The sequence below is a fragment of the Aquarana catesbeiana genome, linkage group LG02, assembly GCF_042186555.1.
Source record: "Aquarana catesbeiana isolate 2022-GZ linkage group LG02, ASM4218655v1, whole genome shotgun sequence".
Taxonomy (NCBI): Eukaryota; Metazoa; Chordata; class Amphibia; order Anura; family Ranidae; genus Aquarana; species Aquarana catesbeiana.
In genome coordinates, this window is record NC_133325.1 from 387267930 (window position 1) to 387291150 (window position 23221).

The 23221-nt window shown below is 46.4% G+C and overlaps 1 long non-coding RNA gene across 1 annotated transcript in view; it reads left to right on the top strand.

Moving 5' to 3' along the window:
- The window catches only part of LOC141128102 (uncharacterized), a 38644-nt gene that overhangs the window by 800 nt on the left and 14623 nt on the right, over positions 1-23221 (top strand). Inside the window, exon 2 of the long non-coding RNA XR_012241642.1 lies at positions 840-1039. This is a non-coding gene — a long non-coding RNA (uncharacterized lncRNA). The remainder of the gene's footprint in view (positions 1-839; positions 1040-23221) is intronic.

The following is a 23221-nucleotide window of genomic DNA, read 5'->3' on the forward strand; positions in this document are numbered from 1 at the left end:
TTATGGGCACTGATAGGCAGCAATGATGGGCACTGATAGGCAGCAATGATGGGCACTGATAGGCAGCAATGATGGGCACTGATAGGCGGCACTGATAGGCAGCACTGATGGGCACTGATAGGCAGCAACGATGGGCAGCCTTTGTGGACACTGTTAGGCGACACTGACGAGCACTGATAGGGGGCAATGATGGGTACTGATAGGCGGTACTAATGGGCACTGATGGGTGGCACTGATGGGTACTGATAGGTAGCACTGACAAGCATCACCGATGGGCACTGAAAGGCAGCACTGATTGGCATCACTGATGGGCACTGGTGGGCACCGGCAGGCATCACTGGTGGGCACTGGCAGGCATCGCTGATGGGGCTGCACTGATTATCAGTGCAGATCCCCCCTGTGAGGAAAGCCGCTTATCGGCTCTCCTCTACTCATGCGCTGTCAGCGTGAGTAGAAGAATGTCGATAACCAGCACTTCCTATTTACACTATGATCAGCTCTGATTGGACACAGCTGATCACATGATAAAGAGCCTATGTCATAGGCTCTTTACTGTGATCAGAAATGTGGTGTGTCGGAGCCCCCCCGGGGTGCGCGCGTGAGCGGCTTGTTCTGAAGGACGTCAGAACAATTAAACCACCGCTCGGCAGTAAATTTGCTATAGACCAGGCAGGAAGTGGTTAATATTAGGGCACTTACCAAAATCAAAATATATTTTATCACAGTGTTAATTATTATAATGGTTTATTATATTTGTATTATTTAAATCTAAATAGCAGTATTATCTAAAAATGTTTCCTTAGCTTGTAACAATTCTTCGCATTTCATTTTTTTGTTAGGCAACTTTTACACATTTAAAGTGGGGACAGACCGCACTGTGTGTGTCTATGGAAACACACAGCCTGGCTCTGGAGTGAGGTTTCACGTCTGCCCCTATAGCAAGTGGCTTGTCATGGAGATTGACATGGAGGAGCCAAGATCACCAATGGGGGACCCCAGAGCAGGAGGTTTGGGGCCGCTCTTTCATTGCACAGAGCAGGTAAGTTTAAACCTGTAGGCTGGTGCAGTTGGAGAGAAAGTCAAGAGGAACGTGGTTCCTCTATGGTTTCCTTGGTCACTGGAGAAGCTTTTCAATTGGATGCTGTAGTCCAATGTGACTCTAGCAGCCATCTTGGGTCAGACAGAGCCCATTTAAGGCCCCGTTTCCCTGGCTTGGCGCACATTTTGTGAGTGGGTAGATTAGGGACAGGTACTCTGCCTGGTAGGGAAAGAACTAACGGCAGGGAAAGGTTCCTGACAAGGAGGGAAAGCGTAGGGCTCGCAACGTCTCTGGACATCTTCCTGCTTGGGCATGAGAAGTCCATACCCCATTCTACCCCTCCTAACAGGCGCAGTCAGCTTGGCTGAAACCTGCTCGCTACACGCTGCTGGACCTGTGAGTGTTCCCGGTTGGGTTTATTGTGAACTGTCTTTGCATTATTTCAATAATCTTTCATCGCACATGGACTGTGTGTGTTATTGCCGCCACACCACTTTGCACCTACCTACATTTGGCATAAATGGTAGGATATGCCCCTTGCAACAGGTGCAGAAGGAGGATTGGGTTCCAGCATGGCTCCTCTAGACTCAGCCTTAGCCCTTATCAATGGCTCTAACATCGCATTGGCAGAGTGGGAGTAGAGACTGGGGACTGCAGCGCACCTGTACAAGGTCCTGGCTCGGCTGGTGGCAGAGCTAGCTATTAACACCTTAAAGGATGATGCCCGCCTGAAGGCTGGCCCAGCTGGCCTGAAGACTGACCCAGTCCAGAGAGCCTTGCAAGAGAAAGTTAAGATGCAACCTGCCACCTCCTTACATAAGGAGAGATGGATGTAACAGTGGCCATGGTCAAGAAATTTGAACCTGCATACTTCAAAGAGGAGGCCCTGGCACCTTCACCCCTTTTTGCCATACAAACCTCGCTGACAAAACTAGCTCAGGATGTAGCTACCTTGAAACAGGAGGTAGCCTCCTCCAAGAAGGACTGCACAGAGACCCTGAGAAGGATAAAACATTCTGTCGGTGAGGCTGCTATGGACACATATCCAAGAACTGTGGGTGGTCTGGATTCAGAAACCCCTCCAGGCCATCTTTAAACTAATGACTCCCGGGGCAGAAGGACGACACCCAGGACCAACAAACCAATGTCCCAGCAAGTCAGAGGACATGGTCGAATCAAGCCCAGTGGTAGCCATCTAAGTTAACGAGCAAGAAGTTCCATGCCTGATTGACACCAGGCCAGAGGTCACGATCATGGAGCATGATTTCTATGTGCAGAAATTTGGAGCACGAGAACAGTTAGACCCCTACTGGCTGTCTCTCAGAGGGGCCAACTATCTACCCATCCTGGTCGTGGGCATCACCTGGGTGAGAATTCCAATTGTAGTGGTAACCCACAGCCCAGTCAACCCAGCAGTGTCTGTCGTGCTGGGCATAAATGTCTTGAAAGACCTGGACTTACCTAACTTGTTGGCCAAATGTGAAAATTCGGGCCAGCGGGTGCATGCCTATGACCTGCAAGCTGTGTGGCTCGGAGTGCTCCAGGCCTACGAGGCCCAGTGCAGGGCAACTTAAACGCAACCAGAATAAGTAGGAGTGGTCTGTACACACCCCCCCTCCAGAAAAAGTTACTCTTGGCACCCCTGCAAGAAGTGGTCTGGTCACTCCCTGTTGGGGCCCAACAGAAATTAGAGGGATTAGAGGCAGCAACCATTATAGTAGAACCCCGCAAGGATCCTGTGACATCAGAGGAATGGCTGGTGGGTCATATCCTTAGTGGAAAAGTTTCCCCGGGGGGGCTTTAAAGCAGCAAAATATTTTTGAAACAATGTTTAGTAACCATGTTTGGTAAAAATGTTGTTTAATTCGGACATAGAATGCATTAGATGCATAGATGCCTGTAGAGGGATGCAGATCGCTTGCACCCCAGGTTGGGCCTCAGAGATACAGTGGCGAGGCACTGCATTGAGTTTAGCAAAGATGGCGTTTCTGGGCAGTGATAGGATAGGATATGACCCACCAAAGTGAAGTAACACATGCAAGGGTTGACACGGCTGCACACCCCAAAATGCATTGCAAAATTTGTGGATTTAAAGCCCCGGGGGGGGGCTTTAAAGCAGCAAAATATTTTTGAAACAATGTTTAGTAACCATGTTTGGTAAAAATGTTGTTTAATTCGGACATAGAATGCATTACATAGATGCAATCAATATCACATAAAATTCCAGTAGTTGACACAAGCAACAACAAAGGACCATCTCCCATGGCAATCAATTCATTAAAAAAGTTCTTATTGTACAGTTACATTGTAACAATACTATCCATGTGAATCCCCATAAATACCCCAATGCATTTCGACCCTTTTTCCTTTTCTGGTCTTCTTCGGGGGGGGGGGGGGGGGGGGGTTAAATTCTAGAGAGATACATCAAAAGTCTGGCTATATAGGACCATATGGAACACCCACCCGACACCCGCTGACTACATACTAATTTTTACAAATATCAAATTACAGGTGCCTCGCCCTACACCTTCCCCACTGGGTCCAAATGTGTGGCTCCTTGTAAGCCCTGTGGACTACGGATGCGCCCAGAGGTGACAGAGGGAATGAGTAAACATTGTGGGACCACCGCACGCAGCGGTTTTTATTAATTCAAACTATGCGACACAAGCCCACTTTCCTATTCCCAAATGGTAAGTACTTCGCCATATGTATGGAGATGTACTTTCAAGACTTTCAAAATATCACGAAATGATCTATCATATTTTGTATATTGTAGAAAATCCTAATGGAATTTTTTGATGTATCTCTCTAGAATTTAAAACCCCCCCGAAGAAGACCAGAAAAGGAAATGCATTGGGGTATTCATGGGGATTCACATGGATAGTATTGTTACAATGTAACTGTACAATTAGAACTTTTTTAATGAATTGATTGCCATGGGAGATGGTCCTTTGTTGTTGCTTGTGTCAACTACTGGACTTTTATGTGATATTGATTGTATCTATGTAATGCATTCTATGTCCGAATTAAACAAAATTTTTACCAAACATGGTTACTAAACATTGTTTCAAAAATATTTTGCTGCTTTAAAGCCCCCCCGGGGAAACTTTTCCACTAATTTTGCAATGCATTTTGGGGTGTGCAGCCGTGTCAACCCTTGCATGTGTTACTTCACTTTGGTGGGTCATATCCTATCCTATCACTGCCCAGACACGCCATCTTTGCTAAACTCAATGCAGTGCCTCGCCACTGTATCTCTGAGGCCCAACCTGGGGTGCAAGCGATCTGCATCCCTCTACAGGCATCTATGACTTCCTGAGATGAGAACCAATACAAGTCCCTCGAGCAGCTGGATATCCCCTTTAAAGACTTTTCTCTATCCCAGGTCTACACCAGTCTACTCCAAAGACTGCTTCACCAGCTGCTGGAAAAGCACCTGCTGGTGTTTGCCAGCAGTCTAGAGGACTACGGGGTTCACCAAAGCCATCAACCAGCCCATACACATGGTGGACGCACCGCCCATTCGGGAGCAGTACCATCACACACACACCCCCCCCCCCCCATTGAGCCAAAAGGTTACTCTGCAACATGCTTCAGAATGCTGTGATCAAGAAAGCTGCAGTCAATGGGCTGCTCTTGTCATTCTGGTGCGAAAGAATAATGGGCGTCTACGGTGCTGTGTGGACTACTGTATACTCAATGCATGCACCCACCGGGATGCTTACCCACTTCCTTGGATCGAGGAATGCTTAGTGGCTCTCAGACAAGCCAAGTTCTTCACCTTGAATCTTGCCACTGGCTACTGGCAAATCCTTGTCAGAGAATGATTCGCAGAAGAACGGGCACATCTGCCAATAATAATGACAGAGTTAACAGATTTCGGGCACTCGGGTGCTTGCCAGGGAGAATAGGCATGCGCGTGCCAGCACGAATGATGGCGAACATTAATGTGTAATCGCGCATACGCGTGTGCCATTTTGCATGCATTACGTGACAGATCCTGGGGCCCAGTGCCCTATTTAAAGCCAGCAGGCTGAGCCACAAGTTGCTGGATGATCTTCAGCTCCCTGTTCCTGTTATTATTGGATTTTCTTTTACCGATTCGACTTGCCTTTTGACCTGGCTTGGACCCTCGGCTTGTTCCATTAACTCCGCTTCTGCCTGCTGATCTGTGTATGACCTTGGCTTGCTCCTTGGACTTTGCTGCTGCCTGATTACCAGTGTGTGACCCCGGCTTTCTCCTGACCCAGCTTGCTGCTTTACCCCTGGCTGATATTCTGTGTATGATTACTGGCCTAGCTCCTGACCCTGCTTCTGGCTCTCCCTTCTGCCAAGTCTCATCTGGTACATCTGAGGGACTCCTGCCCAGCAGTGCATCCTGCTTGTCCAACCTCCATCCAGCAGACATCCCATCACTTCAGCCTGTTGCAGTGGTATCCCCTGCTTCTTTGAGCACAGCACCCCCGTCACAACCTTTAGGGGTGCCCTGCACTCAGCTGCAAGGGAAGCCCTCTCAGCACTTTGGCCTCCGACCAGGTACATGACAGTCCTGGTGCAGGACCGAGAGAAGACCACCATCAAATTCTTGGAACTAATTAAATTTAATCACATGCACCTAATGGAAAGATGTCTTGGAGATTTCAATTTCAAGGCTGTGTTAGTTTACCTCGATGATATCATCATCATCTCCAAGACATTTGAAGAACATGGTAAACATCTGGACCGGGTGTTGGTAAAGAATGCCAAGCACACCTGAGGAGGCAAGCTGGAGCCTAAGTGGGAGCGCACCCCATACCGGGTGGTGGGGTAGCCTTTCCCACCTACCCCTGTCTACAATCTGGTCTCGGAGGGGCCTGACCTCGTAAAGAAGCAACTACATTGAAATATGCTGAGACCTTGTGTGCTGGGTAGGGACTGTTCCAGGAAACCTGAAGATGACTGGGAGGTGTTTGACGCCATGGATCTTCCCCAACTGACTGGTTCCTACTGCCTCCCTTAGCCCTGAGCCTGACAATTTTGGAATCGGGAGTCTGGAAAGCCCTTCCACACTTTCAGCGCCATGGACTGCACTGAGGATTCAATCGTGGGTTCAGGTGAAGAGAAAATAGAAGACATGTTGGGTCCCCTGCTGTCTGAGGCCCCCAATTTACTGTCTGCACAGCATTTTTTTCTCAGTGGGCGGCTGCTGGCATCTTTAACAACCAGTGAATAGCTGGTTGCAAGCCAGCCAACGCATCCTTAACAATGGATGACTCAATGTAAACAAAAGATGCTGGAAATTAACTTCAGAAAAAAACGGCGAAGGGTCCCCCCCCCCCTCAAAATCCATATCAGACCTAAGACCCAATGCCAAAATAAAAAAAATAAAATAGCGTGGGGGTCCCCCTAACATCCATATCAGACCCTTATCCGAGCATGCAGCCTGGCAGGCCAGCTGCTTGCTCGTACCCCCCTCATGAACCATACCAGGCCACATGCCCTCAACATGGAGGGGTGTTTCGGGGAGGCTTCCCCCAAAGCACATTGTCCCCATGTCGATATGTATGGGACCAACTATATACACCTCCAGTATATACAACTCCAATCTTCAACTCCAGAACATGACTTGCTTGCAGACTATCTATTCTCAACACCTCCAGCACATTACTTGCTTGGACATTACTTGCTTGCACTTCCCAGACCAGCTAGCACTGATTAGTAGACCTGAGACTGGCTCAGCCAGGCCTAGGGTGAATGCCTTTTGCAGGCAGGGACTGTGGACCATTTTAGTGTATCAAAAATATGGTAGTCCTTAGTGCTAGCTGTCCACGTGGATACTGAGCCCAGTACCACATCTTCAGGCCTGCCAGCCCTCATGGCTTCAGCTACCTCTCTCCACACCTCAGTCCACTCCTCTGACTCTGCACCCATCTCAGACTGCACTCTCCCAGTCCTCTCAGGCATGCCTCCCCAGTCCTCTCCCGACTGTGTGTCACTCACCAGCCTTCTTGGCTGCAACCTGTTGTTCCTCTCCTGGAGACTTTGCCTGGCAGTGCTCTCCCACTGTCCTCTCTTGCTCCCATGTCACCTGTCCAGGACACTTCAGTGTGTCATGAGAAGGGTTCTTGGCTGCTAGCCAAGCCTGGAAATGTATCTACTCTCACAAAAAAAGCATACACTATCCTTCTAGCACACTAAAGGGTGCTACTCCCCCCCCCCCCCCCCTGCAATTAGCGGACCTCCAGCTGTTGCAAAACTACAAGTCCCATCATACCTCTGCCTCTGGGTTTCATCCTTCTGGCTGTCAGAGTCTTGCTATGCCTCATGGGACTTGTAGTTCTGCAACAGCTGGAGGTCTGCTAATTGCATATTACACTATACACCTAACTACAGATCCCTGTAGCTAACAGCAACATAACACATCACATTTTGAGCCTCAAGGGAAATACTCTGCCTGCAGGTTCTTGGCTCCAACCGGAGATGGATGGACAGCCATCCCATCCGAAGGGGTCCTGTGAAGACAAAAACACAACATCCTATGCTAACAGCTATCTATACACGTTATAAATTTTTCTGTCAGAAGGGGGTTATGGCCTGCTGATAGAAACACCAATGTCAAGACCATATGCATCACTTCAAAATACATTTCTTTCTTTTGTTCTGTTAGGAGGGGATTATGGCCTGCTGACAGAGACAAATAGGGGGGGGGGGGACATAGCACAAGAAGTGAATAGTTCTCTTTGGAGTTCCTGGTCTAACAGGCTCCTTAAAGAGTTAAAGTAGGAACCAGACCTCACCTAGCATCCATCAATAGGAAAGTCCATCCATTGGGCACAGCACAGGATGGTAGGCCGGTCTGTTCCTGCAACAGAGTCAGAGTCAGAGAGAAAGAACTCTCTGCAACCTTCACAGCAATCCATGTGGCCATTTCAATGGTGAGCTGTACACTCCAACAGTCCTTCATGCATAGAAATTTGGGTCAGGCAGTCTCCTTCTGCTGCCCCCTTCCTCCCTGATGGAGACAGAGTGACTCCTCGCAGGCTGTCCTGCCTTCACGACCATCACTCTGTCCATGTAGATTGCTCTCTCCAGCCTCCATTCCTCCTGAATGTCGTCAAAATGGGCCCAGGTCTCCTCACATTCTGGCACCCACATAGGCTTAGGGATATGCAAATACTCCCAAACCAGGTCATCCTCTCACTCTCCCCGGGAGCTCTCAATGATGTCCATGGTCTTGGGAGGGACCTAAGGGTAGTCCAGACCCCACTCCAGAGCAGCTTTGCGCTGAGCTTCCAGCTGGAACCTGGCAAACCTGGGCAGTTCTCTGGGCTTCCCTTTTCCTTTCAGGACACAAGCACCATGGGACCTCTTGACCCACTGCCTGTATTCAGCTACTCTGGTCTGGGTGGTGGAGGGTCTGTTCAAGAAAAGTTGTTTGCTGCTGATGGAGGTTCTTGCAGCTTCTTCGGTTCCCATAGCACATCTCCTCCCTCAGACTGGACCTCCAGGACCTGGGAACCTCCTGTCTCCCATTTCTCCTCTGAGCTGCTGCTGTGAGATGATCACTCTGCTAACTTCTCCAGGGATCCAAACTTGGCTTGCAATCTGGGGGAACCCCAATCTATGGCCCTGTCCTCGCATTCCCCTTCTGGCTCACCTGTGGGCTCATCCCCCTCCAACACTGGCTCACTTCAGATGGGGTTAGCAAAGGACACAAGGGCGGACGGCATTTCAGGGCCATTTTCTGGTTTCTGCTGGGCAGTTCTTACAGTTATCAGGTCCCCAACCAGACCGCAGGCCAGGACAGACTCCTCTTCCCTTATGTCACAGATTTTCTCAGGGGTGTCAAAAGGCTCAGACTCCACCCCGCCTTTTGGTGATGATTCCAGGCCCGCTCCGGCCTTCCGGGACTTCCGCGGCTGCACACAACACAGTCCTGATTGCAGATCCACATTGTAGTACTGTGGCTCTTGATGGCTGGGTGCAAGCCGGGTGAGCGGTTCGCCACAATGACCACACCGTCACAGACCACCGCGGTCGGTATCCGGCATTCTGGAGACAGCAGGCACAGTTGCTCCGTCCACTCAATGATCCTGAGGGCAAATCCCCCGCGATGCTCCAAACAATCAGGCAGCCAAGTCAGCGCTGGAAACACAGTAGTACACTCCGCCAACTTGCTCCTCTGCCTTGTGGTGTCTACTAGCAAGGAACGATGGGTCTCATCTAGGACGTGGCACCGCCCCCCCTAGCTTCCAGACAGGCTGGCGTCTATGAAACTGATAGACAGGCCCCTCCCCCTGCATGCTGCTGTAACCCCTTGTCACATGACCTGAAGTTTGCAGGCACACTGGAACTAGCAGGACTTGTCCAGGCATGTCGCTCTGCACCCACTGTGCCCGAGCAACTGAAGGCAGATGACCGCTGACTTAAAAAACAATAAAGTTTGTGGCCCATGACTCACTGAAGGTAATACTTTCAGCCCAGTCCCACCCACAGACACCCGCAGGCTTACCCCGGTCACCCTGGGCAACAACAGACATCTCCAGGCACAATTTACTGTATAAAGCAGGGGTTTGAAGCAAAAGTTCAGGGTGTCCAGCAATAGCAGATCGCTGGACATATTTGTAATCCATGGGCCGGAACGCCCACTGTGGTTGCCAGCGCATGATAAAAAGTTACTGAATTGCAGGTTTTAGCACAGGTGTCTATTCCAGCCATGGTTGGGTGACTGGGTAATCAGGCAGCAATCATTTGACAGGCACTTGTTACTTTAGTACTGAATACCAGGCAGAACACATAAGTCTTTCCCCGGAGTTCAATCCCTCAGTTGGTGGAACAAAATACAGTTCCCCTGGCTCGGTCAACTTCGGTTGCTAGGGGCAATGGCTGGCAGGTTACCTGTGAACAGACATTGTGGATCGAGCCCCTAAATGTAGCGGTACCCTCTTGAGGGCTGCTGAGTGTTGTAGTCCGTCTCTCACCCTGCCCAGCCAGGCACACAGTTCTAATTCCCTCTCAGGAAGAAAACCAGTCCTTGAACTTTGTTTTTATTTATATTGAGGGGAATAAACTTGGATGGGGATGGGATTATCATGAGATGCCCAAACTGATTTGCAGAACAATATATATATATATATATATATATATATATATATATATATATATATGGGACCGACTATATACACCTCCGGTATATATAACTCCAATCTATAGCTTGCAGACTATCTCTCCTCAACACCTCCAGCACTTTACTTGCTTGCACTTCGCGGACCAGCTAGCACTGATTAGTAGGCCTGACACTGGCTCAGCCAGGCCTAGGGTGAATGCCTTTTGCAGGCAGGGACCACGGGCCCCTTTAGTGTAGCAAAAATATGGTAGTCTTAGTGCTAGCTGTCCACGTGGCTACTGAGGTCCTGCCAGCCCTCATGGCTGCAGCTGCCTCTCTCCACTGCCTGTAACACCCCAGTCCACTCTTCTGGCTCTGCACCCATCTCAGACTGCACTTTCCCAGTCCTCTCAGGCGTGCCTCCCCAGTCCTCTCCTGACTGTGTGTCACTCACCAGCCCTCTTGGCTGCGACCTGTTGTTCCTCTCCTGGAGATTTTGCCTGGCAGTTCTCTCCCACTGTCCTCTTTTTCTCCCTTGCCAACTGTCCCGGACAGCTCTGTGTGTCGTAAGAAGGGTCCTGTCTACAACCTAACCCCAGGCCAAAGGTCACCCTCCCAGACTGGGGAGCTCCCACAAAGGCCCCAACAGCCTAACACTCCATCTCCAGCTTCCACCCAAACAACTCCTCCCCGAGCTGGGCTGACCCTGGGTATTTAAGGAGACCTGCCCCCTGCTAAATCAAGTTTGGTGATTGATCAGAGCTCCCCAGAACACCCCAGACAGCTCCACCTCCCCTCTCCTCCTTCCTTTCTAGAAAACACAAGAACATTCTAGAAAGAAGTAGGAGGAGGCCTTGGTGATGCTGCCTGTGAGTCACCCAGCTCTACTCTGAGTCACTCCCAGCCCAGATCAAAACACACCGCCAAGCCTGGAAATTTACCTACTCTCACAAATGAACACACACTAAGCTTCTAGCATACTAGAGGGTGCTACAGTTGTTTGAAATAGTTTATTGTTCTGCTCTGATTGTGATTTTGTCGCCATTGTTGTTGTTTTTTCCATGTTGTTGTGATGCCGAGGACAGCATCTGTTAAAGAGGTGGGGGGTGTAGGCAGGTGCAGTCTACTTTCTCCACTGCAGGTGGTGCTCTTCCGAACAGAGCTAGTGGTAGGGAAAGGTTCCTGATGAGGAGGGAAAGCATAGGGCTCAGAACTTCTCTGACCATCCTCCTGCTTGGGCACGAGACAGCCAGGCCACATTCTGCCCCTCCTAACAGGCACTGTCAGCTCGGCTGAAACTTGCTCGCTACACACTGCTGAACCTGTAAGTGTTCCTGGTTGAGTTGTTTTTCGACTGGCTTTATTGTGAACCAGTCTTTGCGCTATTTTAATACAAGTTCTTTCATCGCACTTGGACACCCCACCTACAAACCTGTTTATAATTTTTATTTAACAAATTACTTTACAATCACTTTAAATTAAAATATTGTACAGTATGTTTCCCTTTTCTCCAGATAGCACAAGTCCCAGAGATGTGTGTAATTTTATTCAGTTCAGAGATGTGAACCTGGAAGAATAAATTATAGGGTGAAACTGATTTTGCACAGTTTATTAAAAGTGCCTACGTCTAAGAGGCATGGCTTAATGTACAGTCAGGTCCATAAATATTGGGACATCGACACAATTCTAATCTTTTTGGCTCTATACACCACCACAATGGATTTGAAATTAAACAAACAAGATGTGCTTTAACAAGCAGACTTTCAGCTTTAATTTGAGGGTATTTACATCCAAATCAGGTGAACGGTGTAGGAATTACAACGGTTTGTATATGTGCCTTCCACTTTTTAAGGGACCAAAAATAATGGGACAATTGGCTGCTCAGCTGTTCCATGGCCAGGTGTGTGTTATTCCCTCATTATCCCATTTACAAGGAGCAGATAAAAGGTCCAGAGTTCATTTCAATTGTGCTATTTGCATTTGGAATCTGTTGCTGTCAACTCTCAATATGAGATCCAAAGAGCTGTCACTATCAGTGAAGCAAGCCATCATTAGGCTGAAAAAACAAAACAAACCCATCAGAGAGATAGCAAAAACATTAGGTGTGGTCAAATCAACTATTGGAACATCCCTAAAAAGAAAGAATGCACCGGTGAGCTCAGCAACACCAAAAGACCCCCGAAGACCACGGAAAACAACTGTGGTGGGTGACCGAAGAATTTTTTCCCTGGTTAAGAAAACACCCTTCACAACAGTTGGCCAGATCAAGAACACTCTCCAGGAGGTAGGTGTATGTGTGTCAAAGTCAATAATCAAGAGAAGACTTCACCAGAGTGAACACAGAGGGTTCACCACAAGATGTAAACCATTGGTGAGCCTCAAAAACAGGAAGGCCAGATTAGAGTTTGCCAAACAACATCTAAAAAAACCTTCACAGTTCTGGAACAACATCCTATGGACAGATGAGACCAAGATCAACTTGTACCAGAGTGATGGGAAAAGAAGAGTACGGAGAAGGAAAGGAACTGCTCATGACCCAAAGCATACCACCTCATCAGTGAAGCATGGTGGTGGTAGTGTCATGGCGTGGGCATGTATGGCTGCCAATGGAACTGGTTCTCTTGTATTTATTGATGATGTGACTGCTGACAAAAGCAGCAGGATGAATTCTGAAGTGTTTCGGGCAATATTATCTGCTCATATTCAGCAAAATGCTTCAGAACTCATTGGACGGCGCTTCACAGTGCAGATGGACAATGACCCGAAGCATACTGCGAAAGCAACCAAAGAGTTTTTTAAGGGAAAGAAGTGGAATGTTATGCAATGGCCAAGTCAATCACCTGACCTGAATCCGATTGAGCATGCATTTCACTTGCTGAAGACAAAACTGAAGGGAAAATGCCCCAAGAACAAGCAGGAACTGAAGACAGTTGCAGTAGAGGCCTGGCAGAGCATCACCAGGGATGAAACCCAGCATCTGGTGATGTCTATGCGTTCCAGACTTCAGGCTGTAATTTACTGCAAAGGATTTGCAACCAAGTATTAAAAAGTGAAAGTTTGATGGATGATTGTTAATCTGTCCCATTACTTTTGGTCCCTTAAAAAGTGGGAGGCACATATACAAACTGTTGTAATTTCTATACCCTTCACCAGATTTGGATGTAAATACCCTCAAATTAAAGCTGAAGGTCTGCAGTTAAAGCACATCTTGTTCGTTTCATTTCAAATCCATTGTGGTGGTGTATAGAGCCAAATACCCTGTACACATAAGCAGACTTTTCGACCAGACTGGTCCGACGGACCAAATCTGGCAGACAATCCAACCGTGTGTGGGCTTCATCTGACCTTCAGCGGACTGTTTCTGTTGAAAACCTGACGAATTTTAGATTTGGAACATGTTTCAAATCTTTACATCGGAACTCTGCCAGACCCAGTTCCTATAGAAAAATCCGCTTGTCTGTATGCTAGTCCGATGGATGAAAACCGATGCTAGGGCTATTGGCTACTGGCTATGAACTTCCTTATTTTAGTCCGGTCATACGTCATCACGTACGAATCCGTCGGACTTTGGTGTGATCGAGTTTAGGCAACTCCATTCATTCGAAAGTCTGTCGGAAGTCCGTCAAAAGTCCGTCGAAAGTCCATCTGAAAGACTGTCGGACCTTTGTTGCCGAAAAGTCCGCCCGTGTGTACAGGGCAAAAAAGATTAGAATTGTGTCGATGTCCCAATATTTATGGACCTGACTGTATAACTATAGACAAAACTTTTTTAGACAGAGTGGAGAGGGATTAGAACAGATGTCAGGAGACAAGTTCAGGATCCTGTGTAAACGGGAGGTTTTCTGGATTTTCCAATTGGGTACCAGGAAACTGTCAGGGTTAAACCATAAGTGGAATATGACATATTTTTATGATTTGATATAATTTTTATGAACGAATAACTGTTATCTTTATATCTGTGTTGAGCAACTCTTAATAGGCTCTCTGTTTATCCCTGTTACATGCTTTTATATATTTGGTTGTTTGAATTTTGTTTGTTCATCTGATTTTCTTGTTTAACATAGCAGCAGGCAGCATGCAGCCGCTAATGAGTGGAGGCTGTGTTCCTATCACTTCACTTAGTTTCACCTGATTATGGGAGACATCTCTGTACCATTGTAAGCATGCATGACTGCAGAGATGTGTCTGCTCCAATGCTCGTTCGTTTCCACTCTCACAGTCCCCAGTATGTCAAAAAGGGTGCGGTGGGTCCTCTCCTCTTGGGCTGTGAGGTCTCTTGTGTGTGATAGGTTATCATCCCTGAATTCTGAACACTCAACAGATCTAGCAGCTGTATGATGAGTCAATTCTCAAAGTCTCTGCTCTGATCAGATTGAATTCTTTGGTAGTTAATGCACATTCTCATGGAACTATTCTTCTCCTGGACCACCACTGTGGAGGAAGCATAGGGAATGATTTCTATCCTCTTCAGCTGTGCCAAGTGCTCTTAGAGAGCTTCCAAGTCAACTAGTGAAATTCATCAAAATCATTCTCTAAACAGCTTGTCTTCCTGAAGACAAATTTGGTGCTGGTGGTAAACAGCTGTCGCCAGCTGGCATTGGGGCCCAAAGTCTTTTTGGGAACTATATAAACATAGTTTCTAATCCCAGCAAAAGTATAGAACTCTCTAAAGGGCAAATCCAAAGGGTTCCAGAAAGGGGTTAGTGCTGTCCTTTTAGGCAGGAATATGATAAAGATCTGTGACCAAGGGGCCTCTCACCAGTCTAGAGTCCAACACAAAGGTCTCTCTTCCTCCTGGGCTTCTAAAACATCAGTTCTGGATTAGACTGTAGGCTGTTCCCACAGTCCTTTATATGATGGCAGCAGACCTGGAATGCAGCAGTCGTAGCAGTGCCTCGGTTGATAGGATCACAGCCGGATGACCTCTGTCTGGGCTAATGCTCCTTCCACAGATTGGGGATGGCAGCCCCAGATAGGTGGGCTCCCACATTCAGCAGCAGAACCCAGGTGCAGCAACAGTGATTTTGCCTATTTAGGGAGGCAAAAGGCAGGCTCCGGTAGTCTGTGTGAACAAAGCAGCAGCAGTTTCTGTGCTGAAGCAACATAACAGAATTGCCATTAGCTTAGTAAAGGATTTAAAGATTTGCTGGCATCCTTTCTCCAATAATGTGCACGCAAAATTACAGTTTTTTTTTTATTTTCCCTGGATGTGATTGGGTGTTCTTTGGATAGTGAATTTTCAGCACATTCATTGGAGTAGAATTTCAGGATAACCCTAACTTAAGCTGGCCTACAATATGAAATTTTCTTATTCAATTTCCTTTCGATTTACCTTCAACTACGTACGTGTGAGGGCCTGCCTGATTTCATACAAATGAAAAGGGTTTAGGATTGACCTCATATTATATGGTAAATCTAAAAGAACATTTTACAAGAAAGTTGTATAATGTTTGGCCAGCCTAATCTTAAAAATACTCCCTGCCCCATACAACCCCTATGCTTGCTAACCTGTGTTATGCCCTGTACACACGGTCGGATTTTCCAATGGAAAATGTGTGATAGGACCTTGTTGTCGGAAATTCCGACCGTGTGTAGGCTCCATCACACATTTTCCATAGGAATTTCCGACACACAAAGTTTGAGAGCAGGCTATAAAGGGCTGTGTAGGGCTGTATACCCAGCATATGCTAGACCCCTAACAGGGTTTTGGACATAGCAGCATAGACAGTCAGTCAGTCAAGCAGCAAGTTCTCAGGCCTCCACACAGTATATACCCTCCCAAATATTTAAATCCTCCCCCATCATACTCCAGTGTTCTGAACCACCTACTGGGATGGATGGGTGAAAGATGAATATTCATAACTGAACATTGCAGAGAAGACTCATACTATTGCCAGCGGTGCAGTGACACTTGCTGGCAACAGTGAGAGATCACAACCGCACTGAGCTTAGGGAGAAACCAAGTGAAATCTGATCATGATTGCTACCGAGCCAAAAACTAATTTTTCCTATCACTTAGTAACCTATCTAGAACATCATACCATTGCAACCATCCTTCCCATTGAGCACAAACATCAACTAATCTTTGGTTTGAGCAAGTTAGAAAACACTCATAAGAGCACTGAATATTCACTCTGTGCACTACCTCTGAAAGATTAAGGGCAGTTATGCCTGTTTCCACTGAGCGGATCGGTTTGGTTTGGTACGGTACGGTACGCTATTTTGGGTGTTTCCATTATGAAAGCGGCCCATACAACCGAACCGAACCGCTCCATTCAGGGTCCTGCTTCAGATGTGGGGCCATAGAAAATGGAACGGTTCGGTTAGAGCGGAGCTACGATACATTCCACAGAAAACCTTCTGCTGTGCTATGCTGAGTCATTTTTTCTAAACCCTGTATGGCCCCTTGTGTTCCCACTTGCTGTGGAAATGCTCACCAGAATAGACCGGACCATTCTAGGCCATTAAAACTGTACCGACCCGAACTGATCCGCTCAGTGGAAACGAGGCATTAGTTGCTTCCATTTGGAAGTTATTCAATCTATTCAGTCAGTCTAGCCGCAAATAATATATGCAGGAAAATGGTCCTATATTGCCTCGGGAACTTACCTGTCTTTGTGCCTAATAGCACCAGCTGTGGAGAGAGATTCATAAAGATCCCCATGACAATGGAAATCAGGGAGAAAACCGGCCTCCAAAAACTTGTGAACCTTTACAGCTCTGTAATATATGGAAGATATGGCCCACTTGCCCTCATTACCTCCAGCAAAGGGCTGATTCATTAGGGAACATTATTTATAACTTACGAGGAGATATTTACCATGTTCTCCCAATGTATAACATAATGAGTATCCCCTTGAGTCATAAGCAGGGCTTTTTTTCTCAGAGAATAGGTGCTGGAACCCCCACCTACTGAGTCACTTCTTGTCTCTGCCCCCTACCCACCTCCGAGCAACATCTCTTGGTTGCACCCCTTACCCACCTCCTAGCACCGTCTCATTCAGAGAACACAGAGCCAAGTATGATTATGTCATGCTATGCTAAAGTAATTTGTATGGAAATTGGTAATAACAAGAAAAGCATTACAATAGATCCCCTGCAGCCAGCAGCAATATACCCCCCCAAGCAACAATAGACCCCCCAGCAACATAGGACCCCTGCAACAAAATATCAATAACAATAGACCCCCGGCAGCAAGACCACATCTCCCAGTGGCCAGCATCAATAGACTCTCCAGCAGCCAGAAACAATAGACCCCTCCTTTAACAGTAGAGCCCTTCCAGCAGCAGTTGACCCCCCAGCAACATAACCTCCCCCAGCAACAATAGATCCCCCACCACCAACAATAGACCTCCCCAGCAACAATAGGCCACCAAACAAAAACAGATCCCCTCCAGCAACAATAGATCCTCCAGCAGTCAGCATCAGTAGACCCTCCAGCACACCCTAACACTCCTTGTCATTAGATACATTCTGTGCTGGAGGTGCCGGAACTGCGTTCCCCCACGTTCCCGCTGAAAAAAAGCCCTGGTCATGAGTATCGCTTTTTGCCACTCCACAGGGCTGTATTTTTGTCCAATGTGCTTCTCCCATTTATTAATTGTAGGGGTCTTGATAAATTGTGTTACACCTTGAAGATTATTATAAAACTGGACCAATTTCTAAGCCTCTTCCCCCTGGACATCTATGGGAATATCATGTAAAGTTCTATATCCCTTAAGGCAGTATTTTTCAACCTTCTTTCAGTCAATGCACCCTTTATAATCCTGCACAATCTTAAGACACACCATTCTAAAATATTAAAAAAAAAAAACAACTATTGTTTTACATAATGTAGCAACATCCACACAAGTAGGATACCCAACATTAGAGGTCAGGCATGTACTGGCCATCGGGACTACCGGGAGATTCCCGGTGGGCCGATGGCTCAGTGGGCCAGTCAGGTGCGGTCCTGGAACTCTCTGACAGTGAGTGATCGCAATTTCACTCCTGTCAGGAGGAGCAGCTTCCGTCATATGCTGGAGAGAGCATTAGGCTTTCTGCTCCCTCCAGCCTGCAGGGGGAGATAGACCAACGGTAGACTTTCCTTCCTCTCTCCCCATCACTTGTGATCACATGACTGGAGAGAGGAACAAGAAGCTGCCTTCAAAACTGTGAGTACATGCGGGAGGGGGAGGAGAGGGAGGACACACTGATGTGAAGGGGGCTGCTGGTGGGGGCTCTCTGATGTGAAGGGCTTCTGATGGGGACACACTGATGTGAAGGGAGCTGCTGGTGGGCACTCTCTGATGGGGACTCTGATGTGAAGTGGGCTGCTGGTGGGGACTCTGATGTGAAGTGGGCTGCTGGTGGGGACTCTGATGTTAAGGGGGCTGCTGGTGGGGGCTCTGATGTGAAGGGGGCTGCTGGTGGGGACTCTGAGGTGAAGGGGGCTGCTGGTGGGGACTCTGATGTGAAGTGGGCTGCTGGTGGGGACTCTGATGTGAAGTGGGCTGCTGGTGGGGACTCTGATGTGAAGGGGCCTGCTGGTGGGGACTCTGATGTGAAGGGGACTGCTGGTGGGGACACTGATGTGAAGGGCTGCTGGTGGGGACTCTCTGATGGGGACTCTGATGTGAAGGGGGTTGCTGGCGGGGACTCTGATGTAAGGGGGATGCTGTTGGGGACCCTCTGATGTAAGGGGGATGCTGTTGGGGACACTCTGATGTAAGGGGGAGGCTGTTGGGGACACTCTGATGTAAGGGGGACGCTGTTGGGGACACTCTGATGTAAGAGGGACGCTGTTGGGGACACTCTGATGTAAGAGGGACGCTGTTGGGGACACTCTGATGTAAGGGGGACACTGTTGGGGACACGCTGATGTAAGGGGGATGCTGTTGGGGACACTCTGATGTAAGGGGGACGCTGTTGGGGACACTCAAAATTAAAGTGGGCCGGTCATGAGGAAGTCCAGGGCCAAATTTTTGTCCCAGTCCAGCCCTGTTAGAGGTGATTTATTCTTCTAAAGCAAATACATCTTTGCACGCTGGTACCGACTAGTATTCCAGTGTTTTTCTTCTTCCTCAGTTTCTCTCCCTCACTCAGATAATGTAAACCCAGTGCTAAGGGAGAGGGGCATGGGATGGACAAACAAGGATGTGTGGGCATCCAATGTCCTCCTTATCAATCTATGTCATCATTGGTGGTTAGGACGCTGCTGGCTAGAAGGTTGTAATGGTGAACAATGAAAACCTGTGGTTTTGAGTAGTCAAAAAGCAAACTTGATTTACCTGCTAGCTTGTATACAATTTTTGGACAATTTTTAGTAATTTTGCCCAAAAGAATGTAGGCACCCAGGTTGAAAAAGGCTGTCTTAAGGGACCAGGAGGAGGTACGAAAAGAAGGCAGTAAATATTTATAGATCTTTAAAGGGTCATCCAAAATTACTTTCACAGATCCAGAAGCATTCCGGCTGAGAAGATACTCTGAAGCCACGAGGGGAAGAGTGGAACAAATAATCTATGAGATATCATTTTTGCCAGTAATAAACATATGGGGGGGGCTTTCTGAGACCATAACTTTTTCTATGGACACCCACAGGATTCTCAATATAAGCTCAAACCATACATTTAATTGGTCTTACAGTGCATCTCTACAGTAGTCCTGTAGTACCGAAAGACATGTGCCACCCAGCAACCTATGTCTAGACAGAATGGTTTATGGTTTGAGAAAATCTGGCCTTTCTGCCTTTCCAAAGATATTGTTTGATATCAGTATTGATTGCCTGGAAGAACTGGGGTGCCAAACGTGTAGTAATGATCCTAAACTAATACAATATTTTTGGTAATATCATTGTTTTAAATGCTGCTACACAGCCCACCCATGGCACCTCAAATTGGCCCAAGGCTCCATTCACATTAGCACATCTCCAAAACTGCACGATTTCCAGTGCAACTTTGGAGCGTGACTTTGATGCAACTTTGCTGCGACTTTGATTCGACTTTACATTCTCTGGACCAAAGTCTCATCAAAAGTCGCACCAAAGTAGTGCAGGAGCCTTTTCAAAATTGCTGCAACTTTAAGTCACAATGATCTGAATGGGTGCCATTGCAAACAATGGGCTGTTAATTCGTCATACGACTTGTCATGTCCAAAGTTGCATGACAAGTCACACAAGTGTGAATGGGATCTAAGGACAGTCTTGTTTAGTCACCTACAAAAGTACCTTATAATTAGCATCGTACATCTTAGAGAAAGATGAAATTAGTTTAATGCGTAGATAAGATACACTCTTGCAGTTCCATGTATGAGAATTCCTTTTTCAAAAACTCAAGGGAGGATTGATTTATCCCTACACGTAAAGCTTGATATGGTGACTCCTGCACACCAGGACTATTCAAGGTTCAGTGTTCCAATGGGATGTAAGTTTGTGGACCTGACCATCTTTTTGCTCTATATATACCTTTGTACATATAGTACTCTCCATATCATGGGCCTCATAATTTTTTTATTTTCAATATTTTTATTATTTACAGATATTTTATATTTGCTCCTGATGAGTCGGTATACCGACGAAAAGGGTCAAGATTTTTTTTGTTTTCAAAATGTTTTTATTTTAGAACAAAAGTAAATCAAATATAAATCCAAGATAGTCAAAGCAATAAATGCAAGGATCAAAAATTATATGCCAAGACTAAGTACATACATATACTGCTGAGTAAAATAAATCTATTACAATAGTCGATAGAGACTGCAAGTCTAAGCTAAGCCGAATGGATAAAATACAGCTAGAAACTAAATCGAAAAGAGAATAAAGCATCTAAATAGGGAGAAAAGACATAAAAAGGTAAAATAAAAGGAGAAAAGAAATATAAAACAGTCAGGTTTGGAGCCTAAATAGAAACCAAGGATTCCAAATAGCATCATACTGAGGGATAGTGTCATGTAGGGTGTGATAAATCTTGTCAGCCAACATCATGCGATCTATTCTAGCAATAACTTGTGTATATGGAACAGAGGATGATTTCCAATGCAGAGCAATCACCCATTGCATAGCTACACAGATAGAATGGATCAGTTTAACCAATGGTTTAGGGGAATCTGGAGGAGATTGAAACAACAGGCAATGTTGGAAGGAAATGTTAAGGGGTTTGCCTGCCAATTTGTCTATCACTTTCAGGATCTCATTCCATGTGGGACGTAACTTCTCGCATTCCCAAAAGGTATGGAGAAAAGAGCCTTGTTGTGCGCAACCCCTAAAACAGAGATGGGAAGATTGTGGGAAGATCTTGTGAATCCGCAATGGGGTGTAGTACCAGCGTGTCAATAGTTTGATGGCAGTTTCACGAACCATAATGGATTTGGTACACTTGCGTAAATTTTGCCAGCCCTTTACCCAGTCTATGTCAATGTCCTCCAGATCTATTTCTGATTCCCATTGTGATCTATATTTAAGGGTTGATGCCTCAGTGTTAGCCTCTAAATTGATGTAGATTAGTGAAATAAGGCCTTTTTGGCGAGGTGAATCATTGCAAATGTCCTCAAACAGAGTCGTGGAGGTCAAAGAAGGGCCCGGATAATGCTTTTGGAAGAAGTGACGTATTTGTAGAAAATGATAAAATTCACTGTTTGGGATGTGGTAATTGGTTTGCAACTGAGAAAACGAAATTAATTTTGAGTTTAGGAAAAATTTATTTAATGTAGTTAATTTTAAATCAATCCAGAGTTGGAAGGAGGAGGGTCTATCATAGGCTAAGGGGAATCTAGAATCTCCTAGAAATGAGGCACCTAGAGGTACAGCAGAAACTAGATTGTATGTATTTTTATATGTGTCCCAGAGTTGAAGGCCTGCCTGCGTGATCAAATTTTTGGAACCCACTTCTGATCTAGCCGGATTATTTGACCACATAAGGCCTGGGAGAAACAAAGGGGCGATGGATTCGCCTTCAAATTGCACCCAAGGGACTCTGGAGTTGTGAATGTTCCATTGCGCTTGTTGAGTGTATCTACTGGCTAGGTAGTAATACCATATTTGAGGAACCCCCAAACCTCCCCTTTTAGAGGAACGGTACAAGACCTCCCTGGCAAAGCGTGGAGGTTTGTCCTTCCAAATGAGTCTATTAAACATCACCTGAATAGTGTGTAGGTAGGTTTTAGAAATTTTAAGTGGTAGGGATCTAAAAAGGTAGAGAAGTTTGGGGAGAATTGTCATCTTAAGTGCAGTGATCCTACCAAGAAATGAAATGTGCAGGTGTGACCATTGTTTAAGGATACCTTTAAGTTTAGACACCATGGGTGGGAGATTAGCCTCAAAGAGTCTACAAAAATCTTTAGTCAGGTTGATTCCTAGGTAGGGGAGGTGGGAAACTGCCCAAATAAAAGTATAGACTGATTTAAGATGGAGTAGTTCTCCAGGTGCGTAGCCTATCGGGAGGGCACTTGATTTTGTCATGTTTATGGAAAGGCCTGAAATCTCTGCAAACTTTGATAGAGTCTGAAATAAGTTTGGCAAGGAAACAAGAGGATTGGTGAGAAACATCAAAACGTCATCAGCATACATCCCAAATTTGTATGTCGAATGGCCCTTCAGATAACCAGAGATATTGGGGTTTTGGAGTATGGCAATGGCCAGAGGTTCAAGAGCTAATGCAAAAATTAAAGGTGACAACGGGCATCCAGGGGTCAAGATTTTGAGGCTACCACCCCTCATATTCCCATCAAGATTTTTATGAATTTTACTGTATACTACAAGTTATACTCATGAATTATGTATTAGTGTCCCCTTGTTATGGCAATCATGTTTTATACTCTGTTTATATGTATGCTATGTACTTCCCAAGATGTCTGCATATGCACCGAGCAACTATTTGTTATTTACAACGTTACGCTACCTTATACTCATGTACATTATAAATTTTATCTTTACTCTCAAATTTGTGTCTGGACCTGCCTCATTTAAAGTCCCACACTTGTTTTTTATTTTTGTATTTAAAATAGGGATGGTGGCGCACCATCCCCCTTTCCTTGTGCGCTTCATTTAAAGTCCCAGTATATGGAGATATACATCCCCCCCCTTTTTGCTGTATACACGTAAAGCTGGGGATTTAAACACATTCACC